The sequence below is a fragment of the Somniosus microcephalus genome, chromosome 18 (genome assembly GCF_052327205.1).
Source record: "Somniosus microcephalus isolate GS21.2 chromosome 18, FLI_Smic_1.0, whole genome shotgun sequence".
In the NCBI taxonomy this organism is placed as follows: domain Eukaryota; kingdom Metazoa; phylum Chordata; class Chondrichthyes; order Squaliformes; family Somniosidae; genus Somniosus; species Somniosus microcephalus.
Window position 1 is genome coordinate 35,869,485 of NC_141004.1, and position 17,161 is coordinate 35,886,645.

The window sequence follows — 17,161 nt, forward strand, 5'->3', positions numbered from 1 at the left end:
AATAGTTTACATCACTCAATCCTAATCCAATTACATTTGATTGTTGATACAGATTCAAGTAGGACGGTTTGGCTGGACTGCAATTCAATTAAAAAATTTAGCAGCGAGGGGCCCTCTCAATGGCTCAGTGGGCAGTGCTCCGTCATGCAGACCAGAGGGATTTCAAGTTCAGTCCCTGATCTGTGTAATAGCTGAATGGCAAGAGAGCCCCAGGTGGGCAGAGGAAACGCTTCAAGGACACCCTGAAAGCCTCCTTGAAAAAGTGTAACATCCCCACCAACACCTGGGAATCCCTGGCCCAAGACCGCACAAAGTGGAGGAGAAGCATCCGGGAAGGCGGCGAACACCTCGAGTCTCTTCGCCGGAGCAAGCGGAAGCCAAGCGCAGGCAGCGCAAGGAGCGCACGTCAACCCAAGCACCCCACCCACCCGCCCCTTCAACCACCGTCTGCCCCACCTGTGACAGAGACTGTAGGTCCCGCATTGGACTCATCAGTCACCTGAGAACTCATTTTTAATGTGGAAGCAAGTCATCCTCAGTTCCGAGGGACTGCCTAAGAAGGAAGAAGAAGCTGAACTCAAATGGACAACAGTAGGTGTATTCTAATTGACCTTCGTGTCTATGGACTATGGAGGGGGTAAAAAATCAGTCAGGGTTCGCACTTTGATTTTCCAACAAGTGGCCCATGATCGTACTTAGAGTTAAAAGAGAATTGTGCTTCCTTCATCTGTACTCTGTGTTCAAATAGTCTATCAGCATTTACAGTATAGGCTGAGACAGAAAGTATTATGTCCGTGTGTAATTGAGACACGGACTGCAGGAGTTGGTTATAACAGGTCTTTACTGAGTGGAGACAAACGGGAACTACTATGCAAAGTTACTACACAGGCTTAGATACAGGGGTGGTCACTACTGGTACTGCAGTATACAGGGGCTGCAGAATATAGTTCCTTCTGCAAAGTACATACACTACAATTCCTCCCCTTTTAGCTAAACAGTACATAACATTCGATTAATAATTGAATAACATATTTACAATTACAGTTGCTAGATACATTAGTTGAAGTTAAGCAATTATAAGTTCAGTCTTTGAGGAGGCTTCCTGATTCTGTCTGGATAACGCCTCTTTAGGGTATCAGGTTCTTCTGGCAAAGTTGATTCGGAATCAACGTCGTTGTTTGGTTCGTCTGCTTCCAATGTCCCCGATTCTGAGGTAGATGCAATTGGTACTTTGGTTTCATCACCAGGTGTATCGGATTGTGGTGTGGAATTGACGTTTTCCAGTGACTCTAGAATCTGGTCAGCATGGCGTCTTACAATGCTCTCTCCAATGTCCACGGTATACATTAGAGGTCCTTGCCGTGTACAGATCGTTCCTGGCTGCCATTTCTCTGTGCGGTAGTCCTGGGCCAAAACTGGTTGACCTATCTTAAAACTCCTGGTCGGCCTTTCATTCATATTCTGAAACTGCCTGTTCTCCACATCTCTTCTGATGTTTGGCTTAACCAAATCCAAGCGGCATAGTAGTCTTCGATTGAAGAACATCATGGCTGGAGTTTGGTTGGTAACCGCATGTGTTGCATTCCGGTAGGCAAACAAGAAGTTGTCCACCTTGTGTTGTAGGGGTATGTCTTCATTACACATTGCCTTGATAGCCTTCTTGAATGTTTGAATGAACCTCTCAGCCAATCCATTGGTGGCTGGATGATATGGGGCGGATATGTAATGCTTAACACCATTGTTCTTTAAGAACCTCCGGAACTCTTCAGACACAAACTGTGGTCCATTGTCGGAGCAAATCTGTTCAGGCAGCCCATTTCTGGCGAATATGGTTCGTAAGACTGTGATAGTTTTTTCTGTGGTGGTTGAGGACATTTTTATTACCTCTGGCCACTTTGAATGTGCATCCACCGCAATTAAAAACATCGAGTCCATAAATGGACCAGCAAAATCAATGTGCACCCTTTGCCATAGAGATGAGGGCCACTCCCAAGGATGTAGAGGGGCTTGTGGTGGGGCGTTTTGGACCTTCTGGCATCCTGTACAGCTCTTGGTCATCTCTTCGATTTCTCTATCGATTCCCGGCCACCACACAAATGCTCTGGCTAAGTTCTTCATTTTTACCCCACCCAGATGACCCTCATGAAGCTCATTGAGCACTCTATCCTTCAATTTGGGTGGAATTACTACTCTGGATCCACACATCAAGGTTCCTCTGCACACTGACAGCTGTTCTCTTCTCGGCGAGAATGCTGGCAGCAGTGGTTCGCCATGTGCTGGCCATCCCTTCACCGTTAAATCATAGACCCAGGAGAGTGTCGGGTCATTTCGTGTTTCCTTTTCTATATTTGCATTCGTCACAGGGAGACATTCGACTATGGTCGAGTGGAATATCTCCACCAGATCCACTGCAGGTGCTTCTTCCACCATCGGCAACGGTAGGCGCGATAATCCATCAGCATTCCCATGCTGTTTAGTTCCTTTGTACTCGATGTCATATTGGTGTGCCCCTAGGAAAAGGGACCACCTCTGTAGCCGTTGTGCTGTCATTATCGGTACGCCCTTCTGAGGGTTGAAAATGGAGACAAAAGGTTGATGATCAGTTAGTAGAGTAAATTTCTGACCGTGCAGGTAGTGATTGAACTTCTTCACCCTCCACACCAGGCTGAGGGCCTCTCCGTCAATCTGGGCGTAGTTACGCTCGGCTGACATTAACGAGCGTGACGCAAAAGCTATCGGCCTCTCTGAACCATCAAGGAATTTATGTGACAGTACCGCTCCAATGTCGTAGGGAGACGCATCACACGCCAGTCTTATCGGTAGTGATGGGTTGTAGTGAGCCAATACTTCCCTTGAAGTGATGAGGTCCTTACTCTTCTGAAAGGCCTGCTTACATTCATCGCTCCATTTCCATGCTACTCCGGTTTGTAGTAGGGCGTTCAGTGGGTGCAGAATTGTGGACAAATTCGGCAAAAACTTATGGTAGTAATTCACCAATCCGAGGAATGACCTCAGTTGCGACACATTTTCAGGCGCTGGAGCCTTAACTACCGCTTCAATTTTGTCAGGGGACTTATGTAACCCCTCTTCATCAATCACGTGGCCACAATACGATGTCTGTTTCTTAAAAAACTCGCACTTGGGGCGATTGGCTCGTAGCCCATGTTCTCTTAGTCTAGTGAGCACCTGCTCTAGGTTGGCAAGGTGTTCACTGTTATTTTCACCTGTCACTAGGATGTTGTCCAAGTAACACTGAGTCCCCGGAATCCCTTGCAGGACTTGTTCCATTGCTCTTTGCCATATCACCGGAGCTGATGCTACTCCGAATACCAGTCGATTATACTGGTAAAGACCTTTGTGAGTGTTTATCGTGAGATACTTCCTAGAGGATTCTTCAACCTCCATCTGCAAATATGCTTGTGCTAGGTCAATTTTTGTAAAACGCTTCCCTCCAGATAGTGAGGCGAAAATATCTTCTATCCTCGGAAGAGGATATTGTACTGTGTGAAGGACTGGGTTCACCGTCACCTTGAAGTCCCCACAGATGCGAACCTTCCTTGGCTCCTCAGACTTATTGTTCAACGTTTTCTTCATGACAGGAACGATGGGTGTCGCCCACTCGCTCCAGTCTACCTTAGCTAACACGCCTGCATTCTCCAGATTCTCCAGCTCTGCCTCGACGGCTGGGCGAATTGCATATGGTACCGGTCTTGCTTTAAAAAACTTGGGAATTGCATTCTCTTCTATTTTTATCGAGGCGGTTATGCCTTTAAGAGTTCCCAGTTCTTGTTGAAATACCTCTTTGGCGTTATCTAAGATTGTTGACAATCGTCCAGGAGTGACGTCGTCATCCTTTTTACCAGCCACCGTCAGTGCCTAAATGGAGTACCAGTCTAAACTTATCTTTCTGATCCATTCACGTCCCAATAACGGTGGTCCACCATCTTGCAGTATGTACAGATACAATTTCTGAGTTTCCTTGCTGTTGTATTCGACAGGCACCCTTATTTTTCCTCTGGGGTATACTTTTTGCCCCGTATACGTCTTCAAGACAATGGATGTCTCTTTCAAGTGTATGTGTGAGAATAGCCGCTCGTAGTCTCGTCGATTCATGATGGTCAGAGCTGATCCTGTATCCAATTCCATTTTGACTTGGGACCCTGCTATCGTGAGGGTGACCCAAATGGTTCGGTGATCCTCTTTTGCGATTACGTTGTGAAGTTTGAGACAGCTTAGTCTCTTGTTCCCGGATTCACTATCGCTCATCTGGTCTTCGGAACTACTGTCTGTCATCTTTTGTACTTTCCTGTACTGTTCCTTAGTAGCCTTTTTGTTGTCGTTGGTCTTCTTCCCAGACCTGCAAACTCGTGCAATGTGTCCCATCTTTCCGCATTGCCTGCATATTTTGTCCTTGGACCAGCAGTCCTTCTGGTCATGGGTTGTTCTGCCACAGCGATAACATTTTTCAAATCCCCGTGTCATTTCGTGGTGCCGTATTCCTGTGGCTTTTGCTGTATTTCCGCAGCTCCCCTTGCTGCTGCTTCGTACGATACTGCCACGCTGAAAGCCTTATCTAGCGTCAGCTCTATCTCTGAGAGTAACCTCTTCTGGGTTCCTTCACTCAGGAGTCCACAGACAAATTTGTCCCGTAGGGTATCTGCCAGTCCTGCTCCGAACTGGCAGTGCTTTGATAGCTTGCATAGTTCCGTAAGGTAATCAGCATTGCTCTCATCTTTATGCTGATTTCTCCTGTGGAATTTAAATCTTTCTGCTATCAGCAGCGGTGTAGGATTTAGGTGTTCCTGTAGGATATCAACAATTTCGTCAAAACTCTTCGCCTTCGGTTTGGCTGGAGTAATCAGGTTCCGCAATAGGCCGTATGTTCTTGCGCCCATTAAGTTTAGTAGCACTGATGCCTTTTTCTCATCGGCTACTTTGTTTGCCTCGCAATATACCTCGACTCTTTCCACATACGTGGTCCAGTCTTCTATTGCATTATCGAAGGCAGTGATATTGCCAGTCTTCGGCATCTTGGAAATCGAAGATGGCATCTCCCGCGCTTTGCCTTCTTCCCTGATTTACAAAATGGCGCCTCCCGCGCTTTGCCTTCTTCCCCGCTGGATTAAGATGGCGCCTCCCGCGCTTTCTGCCTTCTCCGCTGCTGCTAGCGCTGTTGCTGGCGTTTTATGCCTTGATGGCGACGCCCTATGGTCTTCGCGCACTTCCCCCCGCGCTGCTGCTAACGCCGCTCTCTGTGGTTCCCGTAGCAAACTGCAGCTCCTCGCGGCTTTCTGCACTTCTAATTTTTTTATTATTTCCCCGTCGTCGGAGCAACCCTGTGGAACACTTGCCTCCCTCTTCTCGGGTCTGTACGCTGCCCGGCTTCGTAGCACCGGCCGCGCCCTGTGTGCTCCACCCTCTCTCTCTCTCCTCTTCCCGACAACGCTGCTCGGCCCCGTTGAAAAGCCACCCGATCGAGCTCTAGCCCGCCGCAGCCCAGGAAGGATCAGTGTATTACCTGCCACCAGCCCGATTAGCTGTAACACCATCGACAGGATAACCAAGCCCCGCTCTCGACAGCCTCTCCTGCAAATCTTCAACTCCGATGAATCAGAGACAGTTGCCCACGGTCGACGCCCGTTTCTTCTGTTTGTTTTTTTTTTCTTTCTTCCTTCTGGCCTCGACCTCTGGCAACTTCGCTTCAGGGATGGATCCCCATGAGGTGGTGCAGACTGTAGGTAAGTTCGGATCTGCTCGTCGCCAGTAATGGGCCAGAAATTTGGGTCCAAATGCGTGAGTATGGTCTGGGTACTCACGCATCTGGCCGGTGGAAATGCCGGCGTTCAGCATGCACAGCGCATGCGGGGAATGCCGGCATTTCCAGTCCTCTGAACGAAGGGGTTCAGAGGCACAGCGCGTGCGACTGCACAGGCAGCGCTTGCGCAGTGAACTTCGTCGATTTCATTCATGGATTCAGTGAGGGTAAGTCCTTACAAGTTACACTTGAAAAAAGCATGTGTAAAGTTGTTCCAAGGCTGCGGAGGAAGATATATTTTATCGTGGAGCTTCTGAGAGGCAATATTTTTGTTTGGGAAAGGGAGGGAAGTTATTTTAAGAAATTTTAAGTAAGTTTTAAAGTTTAAATTTTTTTTTTTAAACGGGTTTTCAGAACGGTAGGTAGAAGGAGCAATTGTGGCTGTGTGAATGGAATGTGAAAATGAGTGTTCTAAAATGAGTAATGTAACATTTCCAGCACTTTTAAGAAAGAAACTTTTCATCAGCAATAAGTAATTATGTATGTATGTCCGCATATATTCCTTTACGTATATGTATGTATGTTTTATATTCCTTTACTTATGTGTATGAATGTATGTTTTTAATTATGAATTTCCAATAAGTTACTTTCTCTGAAAGTCATAATTAAATAATACATTCATACACATAAGTAAAGGAATATATACATAACACGCAAAGGAATATATACAGACATACATACTTTCAGAAGCTCCACGATAAGAAATATCTTCCTCCGCAGCCTCTGGAGCAACTGTACCCATGCTTTTTTCATGTGTAAGTTGTAAGGACTTGACCTCACTGAAAGCATGAATGAAAGCGGCGAATTTTACTGCGCACGCGCTGCCTGTGCAGTCGCACGCGTTCTGCCTCTGAACCCCTTCGTTCAGAGGACAGGAAATGCCGGTTTTCCCCACATGCACTGTGCATGCTGAAAACCGGCATTTCCTCCGGCCAGACGCGTAAGTACCCCGACCGTACTCGCGCATTTGGAAGGGAATTACTGGGCCAACATTTTACATGTCAATAAAATGAAAAATTTAACAATTGCACGATTTGCCCCCTCGCATCTGCGACTGAGGGTCCAAGGAGGTGCATTGCGCAAGAGATCATCGTCGTACGTATCCTCACACTGTTCCCTTTCGGGAACTGTATGAAGTGGTGGAAGGATTTATGGCCGTGATTAACGCTCATTCCGTGACCGTAACCATCTTTGAACCAGCCATTAGGGTGGTTAGTCCTATGGCGTGAGGGTTTTACGGGCTCCCACAACCCATCTGAGGGGGGGTGCCACCCACACCCACGGACGCAAGTATCCCGCTGGATGTCCACCCAGAATTTATAGTTGGAGCTCCGACTCCACTTGCCGGGACTGTCTGGAGTGGGGTTCGAAACTCTACTCCTTCTGGCCCAGCGGCAGGGATGCTTACTGCTACGCAAAAGGCCCACTCCGCACAAAAGGTGACACCCATACGTTTCCTGCGCCTTTTCCCTCCCCGTGACTGGAGCCCTATGCTGCCACTTGAAAGACCAAGCTATCATCTGCCCTTTTTGCGGCGCCTTTGACTTCTCATTACCAATGATGAGCAGGCGCTGCGCCTCCACCTCCTTGAGGAGATTGCTGAGGTCATCATCAGTTCAATTGTGAGTTCTTTTAATGCCGTGAATTGTGCTCATTCCAGCCATTTCACTTTGCTAATCGGATTGGGCCTTTGGCATAGCGGTAGGATCCCCGCCGCTGGGCCAGATCAGGGTAGGGTTTCGAACCCCGCTCCAGGCAGTCCCGGCAAGTGGAGTCGGAGCTCCGGCTCTAAATTCTGGGTTGGCATCCAGTGGGATATTTGCGTCCGTGGGTGTGGGTGGCCCCCCCTCCTTGTATAGCTTGTGGGAGCCCGTAAAACCCTCCCGCCATAGGACTAACCGCCCTAATGGCTGGTTCAAAGATGGTTACGGTCACGGAATGAGTGTTAATCATGGCCATAAATCCTTCCGCCACTTCATACAGTTCCTCAAAGGGAACAGTGTGAAGACACGTATGACGACGACATTGCTAAATAAATAAATGGAATTAAAAAAATTCTTTTAGGGCTTTTAAAAGTCTTTAAATTGCTTTAATTCTGTTTAAAACTACTTCAGATTCTTCAAAATAATGTAAACGTTTTTAAAAGTTTATAAAAGTTACCAAAATCTTCAAAAAAACTTCCAAAAACCTATTTAAACTGCTGCTTTGCATGTAAAAATGCTTAGCAGCTTGGCAGAAACATTGGGGGCGTGTCCTGTTAAACTGAGACCTCAAGGGGCGTGTCTCAGTTGCACAGCGCGCTCCAGGCTTCGCGCTGGCTGCACTCCTGGGCGGCGTGACGTCATACGCTGCCCGGGATTCTTCTTTTTCAAAATCGAATTCCAGGCGTCCCTGGAGGTCAACGGCCAGCGCGTCGGGTAAGTGCATATCAGGGGCTTGCACGCGCGGCAAGCCCCCGATCTGAATTTCTGGCCCATTATGTCCGTGTGTAATTGAGACATGGACTGCAGGAGTTGGTTATAACAGGTCTTTACTGAGTGGAGACAAACGGGAACTACTATGCAAAGTTACTACACAGGCTTATATACAGGGGTGGTCACTACTGGTACTGCAGTATACAGGGGCTGCAGAATATAGTTCCTTCTGCAAAGTACATACACTACAGAAAGAGTGGCCACTTGAACAAATTGCCAGCAGGTTGCCAGCAGCCATGATGGCATCCAAAACCATAAATGACCACTCTCAGGAGAAGGGGTGAAAACAACTGCAAAAAGCATAAAAAAAGATTTCAACAGTGATTCACTAATGTCCTTTAGGGAAGAAAACCTGCCCTATTAACCCGGTCTGGCCTACATATGACTCCAGTCCCACACCAACGTGGTTGACTTTTAACTGCCATCTGAAGTGGCCTAGCAAGCCACTCAGTTGTATCAAAACCTCTACAACGGTTCAAGAAGAGGGCCCACCAGCAATAAATACTGACTTTGCCTGGGACACCCACATTCCGAGAATGAAAAAAAAATAGGGGCAAATTGTTGCCAGTATTCTTGGTCCAGATCTTCATGCAGCAGGAGTGCATTCAGTCCCCATTAAAAATGAAGTACTGGGAATGCTAAGGATGAAAACTTACCCCGCGTGGTCTAATTTGATAAAGATTCTGCTTTTTATGTGTTCGTACATGGTAAAACATGCACTTGACATGAATTCCGATTAAAACAACATTAACTCTGTCTAAGGTAAGTTCTGTAGAAGGGTTTCGACCTGAAACATTGACTCTATTTCTCTCTCCACAGATGTTGCCTGGCCTGCTGAGTTTTTCCAGCATTTTCTGTTGTTAACTCTCTCTAAATTTGCTCTCTAAGTATGGCTGTCGAAGTATGTAAATATGTGCAGAGCTCTTATGTACCTTATAGATATAAGGGACCATTTTCCAACCTTAGAGTCCTGCTTTGGAGTCTCACCCACCAGACATGCATATCAGAAATCTGGGTGCACGGTGTGGCAGCAGATGCCCAATTTTGCAATATGTGCTGTTCCTGGGCAAGGCTCTCCACTGGAAGCTCGAAGTCAGTAAATTACCCCTTATAGATCTTTAATTTTATTAACATATTTAAATATATGAGTGGATTTCCCATGGCATTGCTCACAGGGAGGCAACGCTAAAAGTCAGGCAAGGAAGAAGGGGAAATGTTGGGAATGAGTTGTTACATGCACAATGATGGCATGTGTGTGTTGTATCGTTATACCTGATTCACTGTGAGCAACTTCACTTGTGATCCAGTACCTCTATAATCAAAATAATATATCTAGTACACCTTTCTTGCCTGTCTCTCAATCTTCAAGTGTCATACTGCAAATTTCTGTGTCCCACTTTTTGGGGAAGGAAAGTATAAAGAAACAAAGGTCATCATTTAAATGTATAAAGTCGTCCAGCAATTGAAGATTTAATAGTAATTAAGATTTTATGGCTTTTAAAGGAGCAGAGCTTCTTATTTGTAACCCCTGACTGACCTTTCCAATTACACCTTAAAAGAATAGGAGGAGACTCATGTGGAGCATAAACACCGGCCTGTTTCTGTGCTGTAAATTTTATAAAACTCGATGTAAAACAAAGGTTCTGACTTGCAGCCTGAAAAGCAATTAAAAACTGATATCAGTCAGTGTTTACCAGCAACTGACTGGTAAACACGGTGGCATAGTGGTTAGCACTGTTGCCTCACAGCGCCAGGGACCCGGGTTCGAATCCGGCCTCGGGTGACTGTCTGTGTGGAGTTTGCACATTCTCCCTGTGTTTGCGTGGGTTTCCTCCGGGTGCTCCGGTTTCCTCCCACAGTCCAAAGATGTGCAGGTTAGGTTGATTGGCTATGATAAAAATTGACCCTTAGTGCTAGGGGGATTAAATACGTGGGGTTACTGGGATATGTGTTGGGGTAGGGATTACGGGGATCGGGTGGGATATGTGTCGGTGCAGGCTCGATGGGCCGAAATGGCCTCTATCTGCACTGTGGGGTTTCTGTGAATTCTGTGAATTAGACTTTGTGGCCTGAAAGCAGCACAGTATCACCTTAGAAGCAGAACAGTACATTGTGCAATAGATGGTATAATGCCCAGGTTACTATAAAACAGGATATCATCCAACTTACCATGAGTAATACCAAGGGAGATAATAGGTCTCGGGCCTAATAGTATAGTTACTGTCCAGACAGTTGTACTACCACATGTATCAATCCTTTGTATCGTGCCTTAGCTGCTTTACATTAATAATGTGATGATTTGTTATTTGTGTTTGTTTATTGAACACAATTTTTGTCAGATACAATGATGCTGAAGTGAACATCTACTACATGGCAATTAGTTTATAAAGTCAGTTTCTGTTTCAGGGAGCATAATATTTAAGAAAACTTTATTTTTTAACCTGCAGTCTGAATTTCCTTTAAAAGAAAGTAAATAGTTTAAAAACATCTTGGAACAGATTTTAACTTGGGCGGTAGGGGCTCGAAAACAGCCCAGTAACGCCGAGGCTCCGGCGGCCATCTTCCTCAAAGGGGCATTCCGCTGGATGGCCAGAGTGTTCACTTGTTTCAGGCAGCAGGCTCTCTGAAAATGCAAATCGTAGTCCCATGACGTACATTGGATACCAATTGCAATTTTGAAAGACAGCTGGGCGGAGTGTGCACCGCGGTCGTTCTTCCCACTTTTACTGGATGGCACAGCAGAAGAGGCACCAAAACGGTAAGTTTTAAACTATTTTTGTGGACCGGGAAGTTCTCCTCTGGGCTCGACACAAATAATGTGGGCTGTTGCCACCCCGGGCTCCACACCCCATCGCGACCAACCTTCCTGCTGGCCGGGTCGGATATTGAGATGGCGAGCTGCAGTGGGTGGACCTTTAGGTGCCCACAGCTCACTGGCAGCATGGTAATGAGGCTTGGCCCTCAAAATGGACCACGCCCCCTGCCACCCGATGGTTAAGATCTACCCCACTGACTCTGACTACAATTTTTATTTACAGGAACGAATTCAGATTTTTTGTTTAATCCATTTTATATGTTCAAATTCCTGGGACATTGGAACCGGTTCTAGGGGAGGTGGGACCAGTACAAAATGGATGGTTTGCACCTGGGCAGGACTAGGACCAAGGTCCTAGGGGGAGTGTTTGCTAGTGCTGTGGGGGAGGGTTTAAACTAAAATGGCAGGGGGTTGGGAACCTGTGCAGGGAGTCAGAGGAAAGGAAAACAAGGATAGAAGCAAAAGACAGAAAGGAGAAAAGCAAAAGTGGAAGTCAGAGTAATCAAGAGTTTCAATCCAACATGGCCACAGTAAATAATAATTCTAAAAGGTCTAAGAGTGTTAAAAAAACAAGCCTGAAGGCTTTGTGTCTTAATGCGAGGAGCATTCGTAATAAGGTGGATGAATTAGCTGCGCAATAGATGTAAACAGATATGATATGATTGGGATTACAGAAACATGGCTCCAGGGTGACCAAGGCTGGGAACTCAACATCCAGGGGTATTCAATATTCAGGAAAGACAGGCAAAAAGGAAAAGGAGGTGGGATAGCATTGCTGGTTAAAGAGGAGATTAACACAATTGTAAGGAAGGATATTAGCTCTGATGATGTAGAATCTGTATGGGTAGAGCTGAGAAATACCAAGGGACAGAAAGCATTAGTGGGAGTTGTATACAGACCCCCAAACAGTAATGTGGAGGTTGGGGATGGCATTAAATGGGAAATTACAGACGCATGCAATAAGGGCACAGCGGTTATCATGGGTGACTTTAATCTACATATAGATTGGGCTAACCAAATTAATAACAATACTGTGGAGGAGGAATTCCTGGAGTGTATACGGGATGGTTTCCTGGACCAATATGTCGAGGAACCAACTAGATATCAGGCCATCTTAGACTGGGTATTATGTAATGAGAAAGGAATAATTAGCAATCTTGTTGTGCGAGGCCCCTTGGGGTGGAGCGATCATAATACGATAGAATTCTTCATTAAGATGGAGAGTGAAGTAGTTGACTCAGAGACTAGGGTCCTGAATTTAAATAAAGGAAACTATGATGGTATGAGGCACGAGTTGGGTAGGATTGATTGGGGAATGTTACTCAAAGGGTTGACGGTGGATAGGCAATGGCAAACATTTAAAGATCGCATGGATGAACTACAGAATTTGTTCATCCCTGTTTGGCATAAAAATAAAACAAAAAAGGTGAATCAACCATGGCTAACAAGGGAAATTAGGGATAGCATAAGATCCAAGGAGAGGACATATACATTGGCCAGAAAAAGCAGCAAACCTGAGGATTGGGAGCAGTTTAGGATTCAACAAAGGAGGACAAAGGGATTAGTTAAGAGGGGGAAAATAGAATATGAGAGTAAGCTTGCAGGGTACATAAAAACTGACTGTAAAAGCTTCTATAGATATGTGAAGAGAAAAAGATTGGTGAAGTCAACCGTAGGTCCCTTGCAGTCAGAATCAGGGGAATTTATAATGGGGAACAAAGAAATGGCAGACCAATTAAATACATACTTTGGTTCTGTCTTCATAAAGGAGGACACAAATAACCTCCCAGAGATGTCGGGGAACATAGGGTCTAATGAGAGGGAGGAACTGAAAGAAATCAGTATTTGTAGGGAAATGGTGTTAGGGAAATTGACGGGGTTGAAGGCGGATAAATCACCAGGGCCTGATAATCTACATCCTAGGGTACTTAAGGAAGTGGCCCTAGAAATAGTAGATGCATTGCTGGTCATCTTCCAAAATTCTATAGACTCTGGAACAGTTCCCATGGATTGGAGGGTAGCTAATCTTACCCCACTATTCAAAAAAGGTGGTAGAGAGAAAACAAGGAATTATAGACCGGTAAGCCTGACATCGGTAGTGGGGAAAATGCTAGAGTCCATTATAAAAGATCACTTGGAAAACAGTGACAGGATCGGACAAAGTCAACATGGATTTACAAAAGGTAAATCGTGCTTGACTAATCTACTGGAATTTTTTGAGGATGTAACTGGTAAAATAGAAAAGGGAGAACCAGTGGATGTGGTGTATTTGAACTTTCAGAAGGCTTTCGATAAGGTCCCGCATAAGAGATTAACGTGTAAAGTTAAGGCACATGGGATTGGGGGCAAGGTACTGACTTGGATAGAGAACTGGTTGGCAGACAGGCAGCAAAGAGTTGGAATAAACGGGTATTTTTTCGAGTGGCGGGCAGTGACTAGTGAGGTACCGCAGGGATCGGTCCTAGGACCCCAGCTATTCACGGTATATATTAATGATCTAGACGAGGGAACTAGATGTAATATCTCCAAATTTGCAGATGACACAAAGCTGGGTGGGCGTGTGTGCTGTGAGGAGGATGCCGAGAAACTCCAGTATGCTTTGGACAGGTTGGGTGATTGGGCAGATGCATGGCAGATGCAGTATAATGTGGATAAATGCGAGGTTATCCACTTTGGTGGCAAAAACAGGAAGGCAGATTATTATCTGAATGGCAATAGATTGGGAGAAGGGGAAGTGCAACGAGACCTGGGTGTCCTTGTGCACCAGTCGCTGAAGGTAAGCATGCAGGTGCAGCAGGCGGTTAAGAAGGCAAATGGCATGTTGGCCTTCGTAGCGAGAGGGTTTGAGTACAGGAACAAGGATGTCTTGCTGCAGTTGTATAGGGCCTTGGTGAGACCACATCTGGAGTATTGTGTGCAGTTTTCGTCGCCTTATCTGAGGAAGAATATTCTTGCCATGGAGGGAGTGCAGCGAAGATTCACCAGACTGATACCTGGGATGACGTATGAGGAGAGATTGGGACGATTGGGCTTATACTCACTGGAGTTTAGAAGAATGAGAGGGGATCTCATTGAAACTTATAAAATTCTAACAGGGCTAGGCAGACTTGATGCAAGAAGGATGTTCCCGATGGCCGGGGAGTCCAGAATCAGGGGTCACAGTCTAAGGATAAGGGGTAAGCCATTTAGGGCAGAGGTGAGGAGGAATTTCTTCGCCCAGAGAGTGGTGAACCTGTGGAATTCTCTACCACAGAAGGCAGTTGAGGCCAACTCATTAAATATATTCAAGAAGGAGTTAGATATATTTCTAAGGCTAAAGGGATCAAGGGATATGGGGAGAAGGCAGGGACAGGGTACTGAATTTGGATGATCAGCCATGATCTCATTGAATAGCAGAGCAGGCTCGAGGGGCCGAATGGCCTACTCCTGCTCCTATCTTCTATGTTTCTATGTTTCTATGATCTTATCCGTGAGCATTAATTTCTATTTAAGCCTCCCTATGTTTCCTTAGTTTGCAGGCACATGGTAGTTATTATTTTAGTATTTTGCTTTAAACAAAGTGTACACAAGTTTAAAAATAATGTAAGCATTAAAAGATAATTGAAGGACTGCAATGGGAGAACAGAAAAGAGTAAGTAGATGAAAGAGCTAAAGAAGGGAGGGAGCGAGCCAAGGTGAAGAAATATAACTGAAAGAAGGGATGCGACATTAAACTGAGGCCCCGTCTGCCCTCTCAGGTGGACATAATAGATCCCATGGCACTATTTTGAAGAAGAGCAGAGGAATTCTCCCTGGTGTCCTGGCCAATATTTATCCTTCAACTAACACCACTAAAACAGATTATCTGGACATTATCACATTGCTATTTGTGGGAGCTTGCTGTGCATAAATTGTTTGCCGCATTTCCTACATTACAACAGTGATTACACTTCAAAAGTACTTAATTGGCTGTAAAGTGATTTGGGAGATCCTGAGGTCATTGACATTAGTCCTCAGTGGTAGTGTTTGGCGGTGGTGCCAATTAAAACTTTTGAAAATATGGGAATTGTGACTCAGCAGTCCATAACTCCTCAACAAAGAGTCCCAAAACTGCCTGACTGTCAATCCTTACTTCTGGTGGAAATTGTAATTGAGTTTTGTTCATTGGCTGATTACCAGATGAAAAATTTCACGATGGGGTGCTTCACCTCGGATAGGATTTGGGATCAAGCTTGCAGCCGATAACAGCACAATACAGGTGCTGACTGCGGAGGTGGTTGTCGCCCAGACTGCTCTGGCCTCTTGACTGAAGGAAGCTCCATGGTCCCAACATAAAGCAGGAAAAATCAGAACCAAAATAAACCTTTGAAACAATACTGTGGGAGCAGTTTCTAAAACAGAACTGATGATGAGTTAATCTGGTTACTTTTTAGCAGATTTGGTTATAACAGTTTGTTTTCTAAAGCATGCTGGTGCTTTAAGCTCTCTTTAATTCAGAAGGTCAAAAGTGCTATGTAGCATCCATTAGTTAATTGAAAATAACCTTAACATATTAATTAATCCATCTGCTCAGAAATATTTGGACATTTTGCAATCACTTGTCTTGTTTCTGAAGGCTGCGAAGCAGAATGGTGCAATTATGGAACATCTGTCACAGAAATCTATTTTTTATCTACTGATTTTATTGATGTGAAGTCCTACTTTAATCAAGAAACCTATTAACCTTTATTTCAGGAGCAAAAAAAAGATGAGGCATCCTATGTTACAGTTAAGCACATGTGCTAAACGCATTGAATAAGTCACATAATCCTGGTGTCGCCTCAGCTGCCTTTGGGTTATTATCCATGTGCTATGGTGTTTCAACTATTGTGTTTTTAAATAGGGATTAAGTAATAATCCTTTGAAATGAATATTTGTGCGTTTTTGGCATGAACTACATGTCAATTTAAGCAAAACAAATATTTAATGTATTTTTTGATTTGATACTGTCATGAATGGACAGTTATGAGCAGAATCCCAAACAGAAACATATACATGGCTGTTCGTCATTTTTTTTGTTATTCAAGTTGCAAAAAAAGACTTCAAATAGTTAATTTTAAACCTGAGATTGATAGTTTTTTGTTAACCAAAGGTATTAAGGGATATGGGCCAAAGGCAGGTACATGGAGTTAGGTCGCAGATCAGCCATGGTCTCATTGACTGGCAGAACAGGCTCAAGGGGCAGAATAACCTACTCCTGTTCCTATGTTCCTATGACTTGCCTTTCACGACCATCCGACATCCCAAAGCGCTCCACAGCCAATGAAATACTTTTTGAAGTGTAGTCACTGTTGTAATGTAGGAAATGCAGCAGCCAATTTGTGCACAGCAAGCTACCACATACAGCAATGTGATAATGACCAGATAATCTGTTTTAGTGATGTTGATTGAGGGGCAAATATTGGCCAGGACACCTGGGATAACTCCCCCGCTCTTCTTCAAAATAGTGCCATAGGATCTTTTATGTCCACCTGAGAGAGCAGATGGGGCCTCGGTTTAATATCTCATCTGAAAGATGGCATCTCCGACAGTGCAGTACTCCCTCAGTATTGCACTGGAGTGTTAGCCTAGATTTTTGTGCTCAAGTCTCTGGAGTCTATAAACTTAGCCTGATTTTTTTTTTAATCAACCGGGTGTCTGACTTACAGAGAAATCCATCACCATGTTAAAGAGTCTCCACACCAAACTACTGAGAACTCTATTAGGCTGATAGGGAATGTCAAGTAGCTGCCCACAGGGACACACTTACCTAAGCCCAGACATAATAAGCACAGGTATAGGAATGGTAGAATTGGACTAGTAATCCAGAAACCTCGACTAATGATCTTAGAGACGTGAATTCAAATCCCACCACGATAGCTGGGGAATTTAAAATTCAGTGAATTAAATAAATCTGGAATAAAAAGTTAATATCAGTAATAATGACCACAAAACTATCAGATTGTCATAAAAACCCATCTGGTTCACCAATGCCCTTAAGGGAAACAAATCTGCTGTCCTTACCTAGTCTGGGCTATATGTGACTCCAGACCCACAGCA